This window comes from Pteropus medius, unplaced genomic scaffold (genome assembly GCF_902729225.1).
Source record: "Pteropus medius unplaced genomic scaffold, Ma_sr-lr_union100, whole genome shotgun sequence".
Lineage (NCBI taxonomy): Eukaryota > Metazoa > Chordata > Mammalia > Chiroptera > Pteropodidae > Pteropus > Pteropus medius.
This window is the reverse complement of record NW_024345861.1, coordinates 3454379-3469828: the sequence shown is the minus strand read 5'-3', so window position 1 is coordinate 3469828 and position 15450 is coordinate 3454379. Positions and strand designations below refer to the sequence as shown.

The 15450-nt window shown below is 37.0% G+C and overlaps 1 protein-coding gene, 1 non-coding gene and 1 pseudogene across 6 annotated transcripts in view; 1 reads left to right on the top strand and 2 right to left on the bottom strand.

Annotated features, from left to right (window-relative positions):
• The window catches only part of STAG2 (STAG2 cohesin complex component), a 119213-nt gene that overhangs the window by 17118 nt on the left and 86645 nt on the right, over positions 1-15450 (top strand). The window lies entirely within an intron of this gene.
• On the bottom strand, positions 7805-7923 carry LOC120612262 (uncharacterized; annotated as a pseudogene).
• LOC120612260 (5S ribosomal RNA) lies at positions 13051-13169 on the bottom strand. Its single transcript, XR_005655425.1, has one exon. It is a non-coding gene; the product is annotated as a 5S ribosomal RNA (ribosomal RNA).

Below are 15450 nucleotides of genomic sequence, written 5' to 3'. Positions count from 1 at the left end.
ATAGTGGGTACTTAAGAAATATTTGTTGAATGAATTATTTAATACTTTATCTGGATATTGAATAAAATATTTAGAAATAAATTCAATCTTCGTTGTGAATGTAACTAAATGTCAACTTTAAGAAGTCACTTGGTTTTTTTTTTTTTTTGTTAAATCAGTTTGAGAAGTTTTGAGAACTGAGGGGCTTGTCAATATTTCTGTAGAATGCATGAAATTAGAGGTAAGGGTAAAAAAAGATATCACTCTCCAAAGTTCATTAAATAAATCTTTTGCTGTATGTAACTATGATCTTATTATCTGAGTTATGACAATTAGCACATTTTCCTCTGATCAGTTTTATCTTCACAAGTTAGGACAAGGTTTTATTCTTAAGGATCTGGTGTATAATAATAAGTCCTCACTTAAAGTCATTGATAGGTTCTGTGAATTGATGTATAATGAAATCAATTTTACCATAGACTAATTGGTATAAATAAGAGTTAAGTTCCTACAGTTATCAAAGTTATAATGAAATGATGTTGGACGAAATGATGTTATTCAGGGACCGGTTGTATTTCTAAATTTAGAAAAGTTTCTTTTGTAAGTTGCAGATGTTAAAAAATCTGAAGCAAGTGAGAAAAGAGTAGTTAGAAACTACAGTTGACCCTTGAACAATGCAGGGGTTACGGGCACTGAACCTCTGTTGAATAACTGAGTATAACTTTTGACTCCCCCTAAAACTTAACTGCTAAGAGCTTACTATTGACAAGAAGCCTTACCAATAACACAAACAGTATTGTATACTGTATTCTTAAAGTAAGCTAGATTAAAATGTTATTAAGAAAATCTCGGAAGTTCTAGTCAAGATAGCAGTAGACAAATGCTGTGCTTGCCTCCTCTCGTGATCCCATAAAAATTTAAACTACAGAACAACCATTATTAGGAGTCGCCTGAGGTCTAGCTGAACAGAAGTCCTACATCTGGGGACATACAGAAGAGGTACCTCGAGACTGGTAGGAGGGGTGGAGACACCAAACAGGCTGGTCCTACTACCCGCATGTGGTAATTGTGAATCGGGAGGGATATCTCAGTTGTGAAGTTCCCTCCAGAGGAGCGAGAGGTCCCGGCTCCACATGGGGCTTGCAAGTCCAGGGTTCCAGTGCCAGGAAGAGAAGTCGCCACATCTTCTGGCTGTGAATACCAGTGGAAATTGTGGCTGAGTGAGACAAAGGGCCGCTGGAGTCACAGACATTCCTCTTAAGGAGCCCACGCGTGGACTGACGCACGGACTGACTGACTTGCTCTGAGTTCCAGCACATGGCAGCTGCTCGAAAAGCGCCAGGGGCATACAGAGAAGAACTGGGTTGTCTGACTTCAGGGTGAGGGCTGGAGGGGCATTTCCCCCGCGGCCCCCAGAGAGAGGTGCCGGCAGAATCCATTGCTCCTTTGTTGAGTCTTTCCCCCTCTCCAGCACACAGACTGGTGATTCCCTGAGCCCCTGTCCCACCCCACTTGCGGGCCCACCCAAGCTGCGTCCGGTGGCTTTTCTATGTAAGTGGCCTGTCTTGGCTCATGCAGCGGACTTTCCTAAAGTGTCTCAAAGATTCACAAAACCCAAACAAGCCGCATCTGGCCTTGGCATATCCTGTACCTGTTGCTGAGCAGCCCCAAGCCCGGCTCTAGGGGCAGCCGGCCTCGGTTCGCAGTTTGGTCTCTTGAGGCTCCTGGAAGCACAGCACGGGTGATGTCCATCTGTGGATCATTTGGTGACTCTTGCTAGGTGGCCCCGGGTAGGGCACAGGCTATGGTTGAACTTGGCCTTTAGTGGGGCCCCTCACACCTGTTGGCTGGCTTCTGACCGAGCAGGAGCACCACCCGGGGTGGCGTCTGAGGACAACACACCCAAAAGGCAGACTGGGCGGGCACCAGAGCCTGCTAAAGCAAATCCTGCTCCGTAGGGTCAGCCCTTCACAACCAATCAGCGTGAGGGTCAATCCCTCCCATTGATGTGCCAGTAGCAACCAAGGCTCAAGTACAACAGGAGGGCACACACAACCCATACAAGGGACATACCTGGAGCACCTGGGTCAGGTGACCAAGGAAGACTGTGCCACTGGGCCCCACAGGACACCTACTATGTAAGGCCACTCTCATAAGACTGGGAGACTTAGGAGCCCTACCTAATACATAGAAACAAATACAGGGAGACTACCAAAATGGGGAGACAAAGAAACACGTCCCAAATGAAAAAATAGAACAAAACTCCAGAAAAAGAACTCAACAAAGTGAAGATAAGCAGTCTACCAGATACAGAGTTCAGAACACTGGCAGTAAGGATGCCGATAAACTTAGTGGAAGAGTAGATGAACTCAGTGGGAGCTTTTAATAAAGTGACATAGAAAACAAAAACGGAGACAGAAAACAAAAAGCCAGTCAGAATAAAGAAAACAATAACTGAAATGAATACATTAGAAAGAATCAACAGTAGATTACACGAAGCAGAGGACCGAATCAGCGACTTTAGAAGATAAGGTAGCAGAAAACATTCAATCGGAACAGCAACAAGAAAAAAGAATTAAAAAAAATGAGGGTGGTTTAAGGGACCTCTGGGATGTCAAGCGTACCAACATTCGCATCATAGGGATACCAGAAGGAGACGAGAGGGAGAGTGGAGAGGGAGAACAAGGAATTGAAAACCTATTTGAAGAAATAATGATGAAAAACTTCCCTAACCTGGTGAAGGAAATAGACATACAATACAAGCCCAGGAAGTACAGAGTCCCAAACAAGATGAACCCAAACAGGCCCACACAGACACATTATAATTAAAATGCCAAAGGTTTAAAGACAAAGAGAGGATCTTAAAAGGAGCAAGAGAAAAGCAGTTAGTTACCTACAAGGGAGCTCCCATAAGACTGTCAGCCGATTTCTCCACTGAAACTTTGCAGGCCAGAAGAGATTGGCGCAGAATATTCAAAGTGATGAAAAGCAAGGATCCTACAACCAAGATTGCCCAGCGACGTTATCATTTAGAATCGAAGGACAGATAAAGAGCTGCTCAGTCAAGAAAAAGCTAAAGAAGTTCTTCAACAAACCAGTATTACAAGAAATGTTAGAGGGACTTCTTTATGAAGAAAAAGATCAAAAATATGAATAATAAAATGGAAATAACTACGTATCTATCAACAATTACTTTAAATGTAAATGGATTAAATGCTCCAGTCAAAAGATAGGGTGGCTGTTGGATAAGAAAATAAGACCCCTACATATGTTGCCTGCAAGAGACTCACTTCAGATGAAAAGACACACTGAAAGTAAAGTGAGGGAAAAAGATATTTCATGCAAATGGAGACAGACAAAACTGGGGGCAGCAATACTTATACCAGACAAAATAGACTGAAACAAAGGCTATATATAACAGGAGACAGAGAAGTATCCAGTAATCCCACTTCTGGGTATTTATCTGAAGAAACCCAAAACATTAATTTGAAAAGTCACATGCATTCATACATTCATTGCAGCATTATTTACAATAGCCATGATATGGAGGCAACCTGGATGTCCATCCGTGGATGAATGGATAATGAAGAGGTGGTATACATTTATTCAATGGACTATTATTACTCAGCCATAAAAATTTTTAAAAGAATGAAATCTTGCTTGCTGTCTGCAACAACATGGTTGGGCCTAGAGGGTATTGTGCTGAGTGGAATAATTCAGACAAAAGATGAATGGTAATTCACTTACATGTGGGATGTAATGAACAAAATAAACAAAACAAAACTTATAGATGCAGACAACATTTTGACGGTTGCCAGATGGGAGGGATTAATAACTATGAATGGATACTAGACTTAATAGGGTGATTGCTTCATAAGTATAAATGTTTAACTACTACTATGTTATACACCTGAAACTAATAATATTGTATGCCAGCTATAATTGAAAAATGTATTTAAAGGATGTAATAGTAGTGATGATTCTACTATACTTTCAGTGCATTGTAGAGTTTACATAACATTTTCACTTTGTCCTCATAACTCTTTAGGGAGAGAGGTCTTGGGGCAGTTGTGCTGTTTTACAAATGAGGAGTTAGTGCTTCAGAGGAATCAAGCAACATGGCCCAAAGTCACACAACTAGAATTGGTTTAAAGAAACACTTAGAACATCTTGTTTCGTGATTCTGTTTCTGTGTTCTTTAGAACCATAGAATTTTTAGATCAGGATGAAGCCTTAACTCTAATCTCCTTTATATATGTATAGAAAATAATTTAGCATTACAAAGATAATGTGCCAGGATTCCAGCCCAGGTCTTCTCAGGTCTGTTTTGTATTGTTTCTCATCTTCCTTGTCTTTGATGTTGGAAATGTGTATGCTGCTGGATGAATGGCTAGCAGATAACCAAGGTATTTGGGTTTCTTAATAGTTTTCTGGTTCGTGTTTATACTTATATTGGTTAATAGCTTCCAAAAAGATTTGAATGTATTTTGAAGCGGCTTGGGATAGTGGAAAGAAGGTCGTGAGGCTTATAGTCAAGCAGATTTAAGTTGGAATCCTATGACTCCTTATTAACTATGAAGCCGTGTGGAAATTCATTTCTTTTGTATTCTCATCTGTAAAATGGGTATATCATCTGGAAATATTTAAAGATGGTTAATTATGTTATGTTTCTGAAATGTGGAATGTGTTTGATAATGTTAATTATTTTATAAAATGTCAGAGAAATTAAATTCATGTCTTTATGGTACAGAAAGGAACAAGTAAGATGAAAACAAATCTGGGAAAGCGTTTGTAGTAAATATGACCAAAGGTTTTATGTTACTTAGCATTCTTACATATTGATGTGAACAGCTATTATGACCTTAAATGTTAGTGACATGAAATTTTTAATACTATTTTTACCATTTATTGAATCTTATTAAGTGCCAGGCACTAAGCTAGCTAAGTGTCATTGTAAATCCTTAGGTAATAAGCATGTGAAGAAATCTCTGCATTTCATAAATAGCAAAAAATTGTGGATGTGCACTATGTCTCTAATCAGGAGCCCTAAAATAAATGTTGATCTACTTGGATCTGATAATGACAAAATAAGAATCTATACACAGGAAGCAGTGTTATTATAATGAAATATTGCAGTCAATCCTAATGTCTAACAAGAAATATAAGTAGGTTATGATATCACATCTAGTGGAATTTCATGAAACTGTTAGTAGTTTTTATTATGACTTAGAAATGGTAGAAATGCAGGTAGAGATGAAAAATTATGCACAATAAGTATTCATTTATTGGTTATAGTTTTGAAAATTGACACGTGGGCATCCATGCATGCACATAGGGATAAAGCCTGGGGTGAAAAATGAAACTAAGTGATTTATCAAGGTAATGGATGCTATGTGATTGTTCTGAGTTCTTTAAAGGTAATTTCGCATGTAATTTTGTGGGAACCAAGGTCATGTGCTTCCTGTGTAGTATGCACTGAAGAACATTGTCTTTAAAGTGCTCAGAGTGTTTGACCTAGATGACATGGTCGAGTATTGTTTCTTACTTCGGGTGGACTTTAATAGTCTCAACTACTGGCTGTTTATTCTTTTAGTAAACTCTGAACACACATTATCATTCAATCCATTGCATTTTACCATGGGATTTTAATGTTATTCTTTTCTTCTTCTTTAAAAATTATAGCCACAATAAATAGACCTATATATTATATAACTGTTTTTGCACCTTAATTGATTTAAGAATCTTCAACTTGTTGGCGACATGAAAGAAGCATGTTTTTAAGCCCCAGATAAATGTCCCATTGTAATCTTCTATGCCCATTGCTTTTCATGTAGCTTGTCTTGTTGATCAGCAAAGCAAATACTTTACAGCTCTCTGCCTTCTGAATTACATCATATTTTACGGTTGATATATTTTATGGTATGTGTGTTCTTTTCTGTTTCATTGCTTCCATTAAAAAGACTGGTTTTGGTGTTGGTTTGAGTCCTCTTTTTTCCATTCATCTGTGAGTACTACAAGACACAGTGTACCATTGATTCTTGCATCTCTCATTTATATTCTGATTTTAAAAGAAGCTTGTTAGAAAGAATTTGCCTGGGTAAATGGTATGATGGTCTTGGTGGGTTGAAAACTTACCAGAGTACATTTTCAGTCGTTTCAGTTCCAGTGAAGGGTACTGTTAAATTGATTCTCATGTGCACCATTCTCTGTCTCTCTCTCCCTCCCCTCCCTCCCTCCCTCTCTCCCACTCTCTCTTCATTCTTCCTTCTACCTTTCTCTTCTACCCCTGCCATGTCCTTGTGCCATTTGTTTTAAATTAATCTGCAGAGAGTAGTCTGTAAGTGAAACCGTTGAGAATTACCTGTACTGTATTCCTTGGAATGTTTGCCTTTCTTGCTTGTGTATTTTATAGAAGCCGTATCCGGAAAACTTGTGGGTTCTGTAGCATGGTCTCCATGTCTTCAAAGGATTTAAAAAATGTTTGATGCAAGCCGTTTCAAAAGAAGGAAGAACTTTATTATTACTTGTATAAAAATAATGATTACTGCTCTTGGTAAAAATGCAGTCCAGAAGGGGCGTAAGGTGAAATATTACAATCCCTCCATTCCCAATTTTGAAAATTAACCACTGCTGATAGTTTCTTTTTATCCTTCTAGACAATTTCTAAGCATAAATGAATTGGATCAAATTTATATTTATTGGTCTGTAACTTGTTCTTGATACTGTCTTACATTTTATAATATCAGCACAGTTTTTAGCAGTATAAACTTTGTATTTATGAATCTAAGAATTCCCATGGCTTTTTAAACTGCAATTTTTTTCTGGATATACTTGTAATTTAGTCTTTTTTCTTACAGAAATTATTTTTCTACTAAGTTAGCCTAGACATTTCTTGTGTGGGAAGTTCACAGAGATGTGATTTAGGGCATACTTTATGTCAAAAGAATACAATTTATTATAATGGTGTCTTTTCAGAGTGAATTGTGTAATAAGATGCAGTTTTTATCCATAGTCTTAATACAGAAGGTATGTAAGGAAACAAAAACATTAATATACAAGATCATTATTGTAATGATGGAAGCTTGTTTAAAGTAAACAAAAAGAGGTAGTAATTATCTGGGAGAATTTAGGGAATGTTCCTTACAAAAAGGAGGTAGTGATTGAGGTTCAGTAGGAGTTTATCAGGGCATTCCAAACCAGCCAACCTCCCCAACCCAACTTTCCTTTCCTCATATATTGCAGTAGTATCCAACTACTCTTAGTTCTCTTAACATACCAAGCTGCTTGATGGCTATATGTTTCTTTGCTTGAGCCATTTCTGATGTCTAGAATACTCATGCACCCACTTGCCAGTATAACTGTACATGTCCTTCCGGATTTAGATGGGGGTCACTTGGAAATCATACCCGAACTCCCCTTTCCCAGTTAAGAGACATTTCTCTGTGCCCTGGGACTTCCTATGCATATTTATGCCAGTGTACTTTCATGGTATTAATTGTAATTGCTTATGTGACAACTTTACTACTGTAAGCTCATTGGGGAGGACACAACTATATTTTATAAATTTCCCCCAACATTTTATTATGAAAAGTTTCCAACATACATAATTGTACAGTGATTACCCATGTACCCACCACCTAGATTCTGCCTTTAACATTTCGTTATATTTGCTTTGTCAAATATCCATCCATCTGGCTATCACTCCTTTTTATCCATCAATCATCCACTTTTTATTTTTTTTTTTTTTAGGCGAGGCAGCCCTTGGTTGACCTCACAGATTGCAAGGACCTTGTCAGTTTACAATCCCTTATTTTTTTATTTCTTATGCCTACAGCACCTGGTCTTCCTGGGTGGTCTCCCATCCAAGTACTAACCAGGCCCAACCCTGCCTAGCTTCCAAGACCAGATGGGATTGAGCTTGTTCAGGGTAGCATGGCCGTAGACTTCAATTATCCACTTTTTAGGTGCATTTCAAAGTAAGGTGCAGACATGAGCACCTTTAACCCCTTAAAGACTTCAGCATTAAGGTCTTTAAATGGAGCTAATGTTTTATTCATTTTTAACCTTTTTTCACATTTTGAAAACTGTGCCTATTATTTTTAACATCAGGGCTATCACATTGCTAGTACAGAGATGCTTAGCATTTGGCTTGAGATTTTGTGCATTTGACTATAAGTATATTACAATTGAAAGGAGCAATTCATTAAAGACTGGAGTAGAGAGAATTTCATGGAACAGGGATAATTATTATGAGTATTAGAATAATTTATTGTTCAAAGGTTGAAATAAATGCTAGGTAAACAGAAAAGGGCAGTCAGGCAATGGATTTAGGGATAGGGCAAGGTGGGGAGGGGTGAGTTAGGTTGGGAAGATACCAGGAGCTGATCTTAGAAGCTAGAATTTTAATTGGGCCTTAAAGAATTAGGTTGAGTAAAAGGGGCGGTTATGGTTACAGACTGGAAAAGCAGAGATGGGAATGAGCACCTTTCATGGAATAATGAGATGAGCATTGTAGTTGGAGCCATTGGTTCAGTTTCATTAATTACAAAAGATTGAGTTTTGGTCTCTGCAGGATCTCATTGGGATTGCAAAGGTGCTTGATGGTGTTAAAATATAACAAGCACCCAAAAAGGTTATCTTGCAGTTTTCTTAAACTTTAAGAAAACTCTCTTTATCTGATGCTTTTTTCCAGTCGAGTAAGCTTTAGTCCTAGGTTATTCATACTTCCTAGAAATTGGCAGCTCCTGGATAGGAATTAGAAAGAGGAAGATCCCAGTGGCAAGTAGAAGTCTATATAGAATAAACTTCCTGGAGATTTTCCATATTAGTTAGCTTCAACTTGAGCAGTTATCTTTTAGGAAAGAGATATTTGTTTCTTGTGGAAATGAGTGGTGTGGTGACTGTTGGTTGGTAGCTTAGACTCTGGGAAACTTCTTAAGAACGTTTTGGGGAAATACATCATTGAGCTGTGGGTTTCTGGCATTTGAGAGAATTAGGTTCAGATGAGTAGCCCAAGGCAGGCAGGGAGAAGTTTGTTTGCTTCTGTTCCCTAGCTACTCATGCCTTCTCTGTCTCTAAAACTGGGTCATCCTGTAATTCTGAGGTTGCTGATTCCATGACTTACAGCAGCTTTTCTTAAAGTGGAGTATAGACCCACCAACATGGGATTTGTGAGTAATACAGATACCTGAGACTTGCATACAGATCTACTGAATGAGTCCCCATGTGTGGGTTATGTAACTGTGCGTTTTAGCAAGTATTTTCTATAATTCTTATGCACACTGGAATTTAAGAGAGCCACTCTTATAGATAGAATTTTCCATTTTTATTAAGTGATCACCTGCCTGTATATGGTGGAGCTACTACTTTCCTTCAGGGAAGCACAATTGTAGGCAACAAATACTTATAATAAAAGTGCTGGTAAAGTGCAGTTGTTAGGGATTTTCTGCTGCTCAAGATTTTGCTAGAGATTATTTTGTGTACACAGTTGTGAAGAAACTTGTTTTTATTGTATGTATTGAACAAGGTATATATATCAGGGGTTTCTATGTGATAGTTTCAGACATTTACTAAATACAGTAGCAGGAAACATATCTGTCTTATACTTGAATTTGACTGATTCAGAAGACTTTAAGGGCATAATTTCATTTATGTTCTGAAGAGCTGATGTGGATTATTCCAACAAGATATCCATTTATATGAAGCAAATATGCCTAAGACAGGTTCAAGATGAGATTTTTGCCTCTTACTAGTTGTGTGACCTTGGGCAAGTCTCTTGACCCTTTAAATATTCAGTGTAGACGAGTGTTTAGGAGAAGTTGATAATGCTGAAGAAACCATTTCATGACATTACTTGCTTAAGTATTTGCAATATCAGATTTCTGGTCTTACCATGATGTGTGGGCATTTTTCTTCTTGTGTGTGATACAGAAATAACAAAGTGAGCAGGGAAAAAAAACCTCTGAACTATTTTTTTTTAAAAAGCATACTTGGAGACAGATGAAACGCGTAGATTACAAAATATGTTTAAGAGGGGGTAGGTAGTGTATCAGAGAAGCATGGAGAGTAGTAAGCTAGCACAGGATGGCTAATCTCAGAAATCTGAAGTCTAAAAGATAATATCCTTTGTGTGTGGCAATGGAGGCAGATAACAAGGTAAGCAGGCTGTAAAAGCCCTGAGGACAAGGTTTAGTCAAACTAGGAGAGATAGTAGGGCTGAACTTAACTATTTGCACAAAGATGCCATATTAGCAGGAAATAATTGCTTCTATGGAAGCAGCAGAGAGAATCTTTGGCTTATCAAGCTTGAAAGTCTATCCTAATACATAAAGAGCATTTTGAAGTCAGCAAGGAAGACATCATCAGCCTGTTAGGAAAATGAGCAAATAACATAAGCAGAAAGTATATGGAAAAGATGCTAGGAATGACTCTTAAACATAAAGAAATAAAAAGAAAGCAAATTAAAACTACAAGTTATCCCTTCTTAGCCAGACCTATTTGGTTCCTGATATTCATTAGCAAGAGTTCAGATAATTATTCTAATCACGGTTTTTGAGTTTTGAATAACAGGGATTTATTGAAAATGTATGTTTGGTTCCTGAGTTTATGAAGTGGAACTTCATTTAGGGAGATTCACCTATACCCTGAATTAACCATTTTTCACCTTAGATTGGCAAAAATTTGAAAGTCTTGACAGTGCTGTTAGTGAATGTACAAAAACAGATCCATAGATAGATTGCTGGTGGGAGTACAAATTGGTATAAACTTTGTCCATGGAGGCCAGTTTTGATATTATTTGTTAAAATTACAAATGTATATGGCCTTTGGTCAAAATCATCAATCACAAGTTAGTTGGCATGAATGATGCTTATGTGTTGATTAAAATGGCCAGAGCAACATGGAATTAAATATTGCTCAAGTGGCTAAAACATAGTTTGGGAGTTCCAGTGTAGATGTTGAAAAAATGAGAAGAAAGCATTTGGGTGATTGTGGGGGAATACCACCAATGGACTCAGTTTTAAAATTTTTAAATTAAGATATCATTTACATAAAGTCCAATTCACTTGTTTTAAGTATACAGTTCTGTGAACTTTGACAAATAGTTGTAGAACCATCATCACAATCAAGATATGTTACAGTTCCAATATCCCCTTCTACAAATTCCTCCAGTTCTCCTTGGTGTAATCAGTCTTTCTCCCCAACCTGAGCCCCTGGCAACCATTGATCTGTTTTCCATTCATGGGTCATATAATGGAATCATAACAATAAGTAGCCTATTAAGTCTGGCTTCTTTCACTTAGCATAATGCATTTGAGATTCAGCCTAGTCATGTGTGTCAGATATTTGTTCCTTTTTATTACTGAGTCGTATTCCATTGTGTGGATTAACATAATTTGCATATCCATTCACCAGTTGAAGGACATTTGGGTTGTTTTCCATCTCTTGGTGATTACATATAAAGCCACCTAGAAGTTTTATAGTTTTAAGTTTTTACATGTTAGTCTAGCATTCCTTTTGACTTAATTTTTGCATATGATATAAAGAATGGATTAAGGAACTTTTTTGGCGTATGGATATCCAATTGTTTGAAAAGACTGTTTCTTACACATTGAAGTGCCTTGGTACCTTTATCAAAAACCAAGTAACTAAATGTGTGTGGGTCTGTTTCAGGTCTCTTCCTTTGATCTGTCTTAATCACCATTCACACTGTCTTGATTACTGTAGCTTTATCGTAAGCCTTGATATAATGTATAGTGTGAGTCCTCCTAATTTGTTCTTTTTCAAAATTGTTTTGCCTATTCTAATTCCTTTGTCTTTTCACCTGAGAATCAGTTTGTTGAATAAAAAAAGAAAACCTTGCTAGAATTTTGATTAGATATTTTAAAGTTTTACTTTGGTATAATACTAGATTCACAAGGAGGAGCAAAATAAAGGGGGGGGGTCATATATACCCTTCACCTAATTTCCTTTCTTGCATAACTTTAGTACAATATCAAGACCAGTAAATTGACACTGGTGCAATCCACAGAGTTTATTCAGATTTTGCAGTTACACATGCATTCATTTGCGTGACAGTATTTATAATTCTGTGCAATTTTATCTCATGTATAGATGGTTTTAACCACCACTACCAAGATACAGAACTGTTCCATTATCACAAAGACCTCTCCTGCTACTTGTTTATAGTTAGACTCATCCTCCTCCCTCACCTTCCTCTATTCTGTCCCTAATCTCCGGCAACCACTAATCTGTTCTCCTTACTTTTGTCATTTTGGAGGCTATTATATAAATGGATATCATATGGTAAATAACCTGTTGAGATTGGCTTTTTTCCCACTCAAATAATTCCCTTGCAATACATCCAAGTTTTTGCATTCCAACAGTTAATTCCTTTGTATTGCTGAGTTGTATTCCATAGTATGGATGTGCCACACTTTTTTTAACCATTCACTCATTGAAATTTGGATTTGTATTAGTTTGCTAGAGCTGCCATAACAAAGTACCACAAACTGGGTGGCTTAAACAACAGGAACTGTTTCACAGTTTGGGAGGCTAGACATCCAAGACCAAGGTGTCAGCAGGGTTGGCTCCTTCCGTAGGCTGTGAGAATTGATTGCATGCCTCTTCCCTATCTTCTGGTGGTTTGCTGGCAGTCTTTGGTGTTCTTGGTTTATAGAAGCATCACCCTGGTCTCTGCCTTCATCTTCACATGATGTTCTCTCTGTGTTGTGTGTATGCCTGTCACCAAGTTTCCTCTTATAGGATTAGGACCCATATTAACAACCTCATTTTAAGTTAATGACTTCTCTGTAAAGACTCTAACTCCAAATAAGGTTACATTCCAAGATGCTTGGGGCTAGGACTTCAAAATATGAATTTTGAGGTGACGTAATTCAACCTATAACAAGAGTTGTTTATAGATTCTGGCTAATACCAGCAACTTCTGTGAACATTCTTTTTTTCTTTTTCTTTTTTCTTTTTCTTTTTTTTAGGCGAGGCAACCCTTGGTTGACCTCACAGATTGTAAGGACCTTGTCAGCTTACAGTCCCTTATGCTTTTTTAATTTTTTACGCCTACAGCACTTGGTCTTCCTAGGTGGTCTCCCATCCAAGTACTAACCAGGCCCGACCCTGCTTAGCTTCTGAGATCAGATGGGATCAGGCTTGTTCAGGGTGGCATGGCCGTAGACGTGTGAACATTCTTGTATGCATTTTTTTGTGGACATATATTTTTATTTCTCTGGGTAAATGCTCAAGAGTAAGATTGCTGGTTCTTATGGCAAATATGTGTATGGTTTTTAAATTAAATTTATTTATTGAGATATAATTTCCATGTAACAAGTTTAAGTTGTACATGTTGATTTGATACATTTATATATTGCAGTATGATTACCACAATAACCTGAGCTAGCATTCTATCCCATTGCATAATTATGATTTTTTTTTTTGGTGGTGAGTGTTTATGGTTTTTAGAAGAAAATTCTGGACTCTTTACCAGAGTGACTGTACTATTTTACATTTCCACCAGTAGTAATATATGAGAATCGGTTTCTTTGCATCTTTGCTATCATTTGGTTTTGTCACTACTTTTTATTGTGGCCATTCTGACAGGTATAGTGATATCTCATTGTGGTTTTTATTTGCATTTCCTTTAATTCAGTTTTATTAAAGTTTTTTTGATAATTATTTTTTTCTCACTTAAATTCTTGATTCTTAAATGTCATTAACATGATCACTTATAGCTATCATATAGTAAAAAGAAAATAACTTCAGAACAATCAGTACTGCAACAAACAAAACTATTAAGTAAAATAAAACTTTTAAAAAATGTTTTATTTTATACCACGTCTTGAAAGTAGCACACTAATCAACACAATTTGTTGTAAACATTGATATTAAGTGCCAGACCTAACAGATGTTAAGAGTTGTGTTGGTGATGTGTTTCATGGTGTGAGAGTGAATATGCCACACTGACTTTTGAATTATTTCATGATCTACAAGTTATGATCAATATGAATTAGTGAGGTAGGTTCACTAGGAACTGTGTTAATGATTATATAGCCACTTCAGCAGTGGAGAAACTGCTTGTTACTCTGTAAACTTTAGAAAGAAAAAGACAGGTGAAATATAATTGAATAAGTTGTTATTGCTAGCCAAAGCAGTTGATGCAGGAAATATTGTGGGGGGTGGGGGGACAACACATAATGAAGTAAAATTTCAGGTAAAATGATGTGAGTGGGATAATTGGCAAACATTAACAGAATAATTTACAAGAAGCAGTTGGAGAAGGAAACTTTTTTCCTTGTTTGGAATATAATAATGAAGAAAGCCGAGTATAATTGCTGATGGTAGAGAGATTGCTTTTCTTGATGAAAAGGGCATTTTGAGCATTTTTGCCAAAGTAATCATAGAATAAAATGGGAGACACTTGAATATGAAGAATGCCCTCATACATGTTCTCGGATTTTGCTACGTTATTTGGCAGAAACCTTTTTGTGAAGTGGATCATTACAGCACGTTTTTCTATAGAAATAACTTTCTAATTGAGAAATGTCTTTCCTGACTAATGACTTAGCAGATAAATCATTGGTACAACAAATAATGTCTTAAAAGCAAAGTTGCAATAACTAAACCTATCCAATTTAAGATAGCAGTTTCAGGTTCTCTGCAGTATGCTTTCAAATATACCTAACACATATAAACATTAGTTCTAGTACATACTTGTATTTGTTTTTAATAATATATTGGTCTTAACATTAAATGTTTGCTGAATCATTATTTTGCTTCCTTTCTTAGCATTTAGATAATCTTTTTGGGGATGTTTTGCAGTGTGTGTTAATATACTTTTAGTGGTTTAGAAATAATGTAGTCTTTTGGTCTTAGTGCTCTAGGAAAGTTAAAAATTCAGTTTAGAGCTTGAATTCAGAGTTTTCTGTATGCCGTCTCCATTGGATGGCGTACAAAAGTGGATGAAGTACATTCATGGGTATATAAAAGGCACTGACAATGGAAAAGGTTACAGGGCAAAATGTGGGGGCCCCTTGTAATATCTAGTACCAGTAATCTAACTATACATATATGTAACATGATATCTCTTCTTACTGAATTATCCTTACAATGTATGCTAATAATCTTTTCCCCAAGTGTAAATAGAATCACATGCTGCATTTTAGGGATCAGTAACTCTTAATTCCTAGTAACATCACATGATGCCATTCTAGCATGCTAGCCTTTGACTGCAGCTTGCCTGAATTGCTGCTAGAAAGTTCTTGTTGCCTTTTTCCAGCTTTAGGTTGTGTTCTGTTCTCTTACTGGTAACTGAGACTTGTACCATCAAATTTTAAACAAGGGAGAGCAATGTTGAACATTAAATGGGTTTCAGTGATAGTTTTTCATACCCTGTGATGAGTAACCTGTGGTGAGTAACTTTAAAAATGTAGCTGGGATTAGCTTGCATTGTTCAAGTGCTGC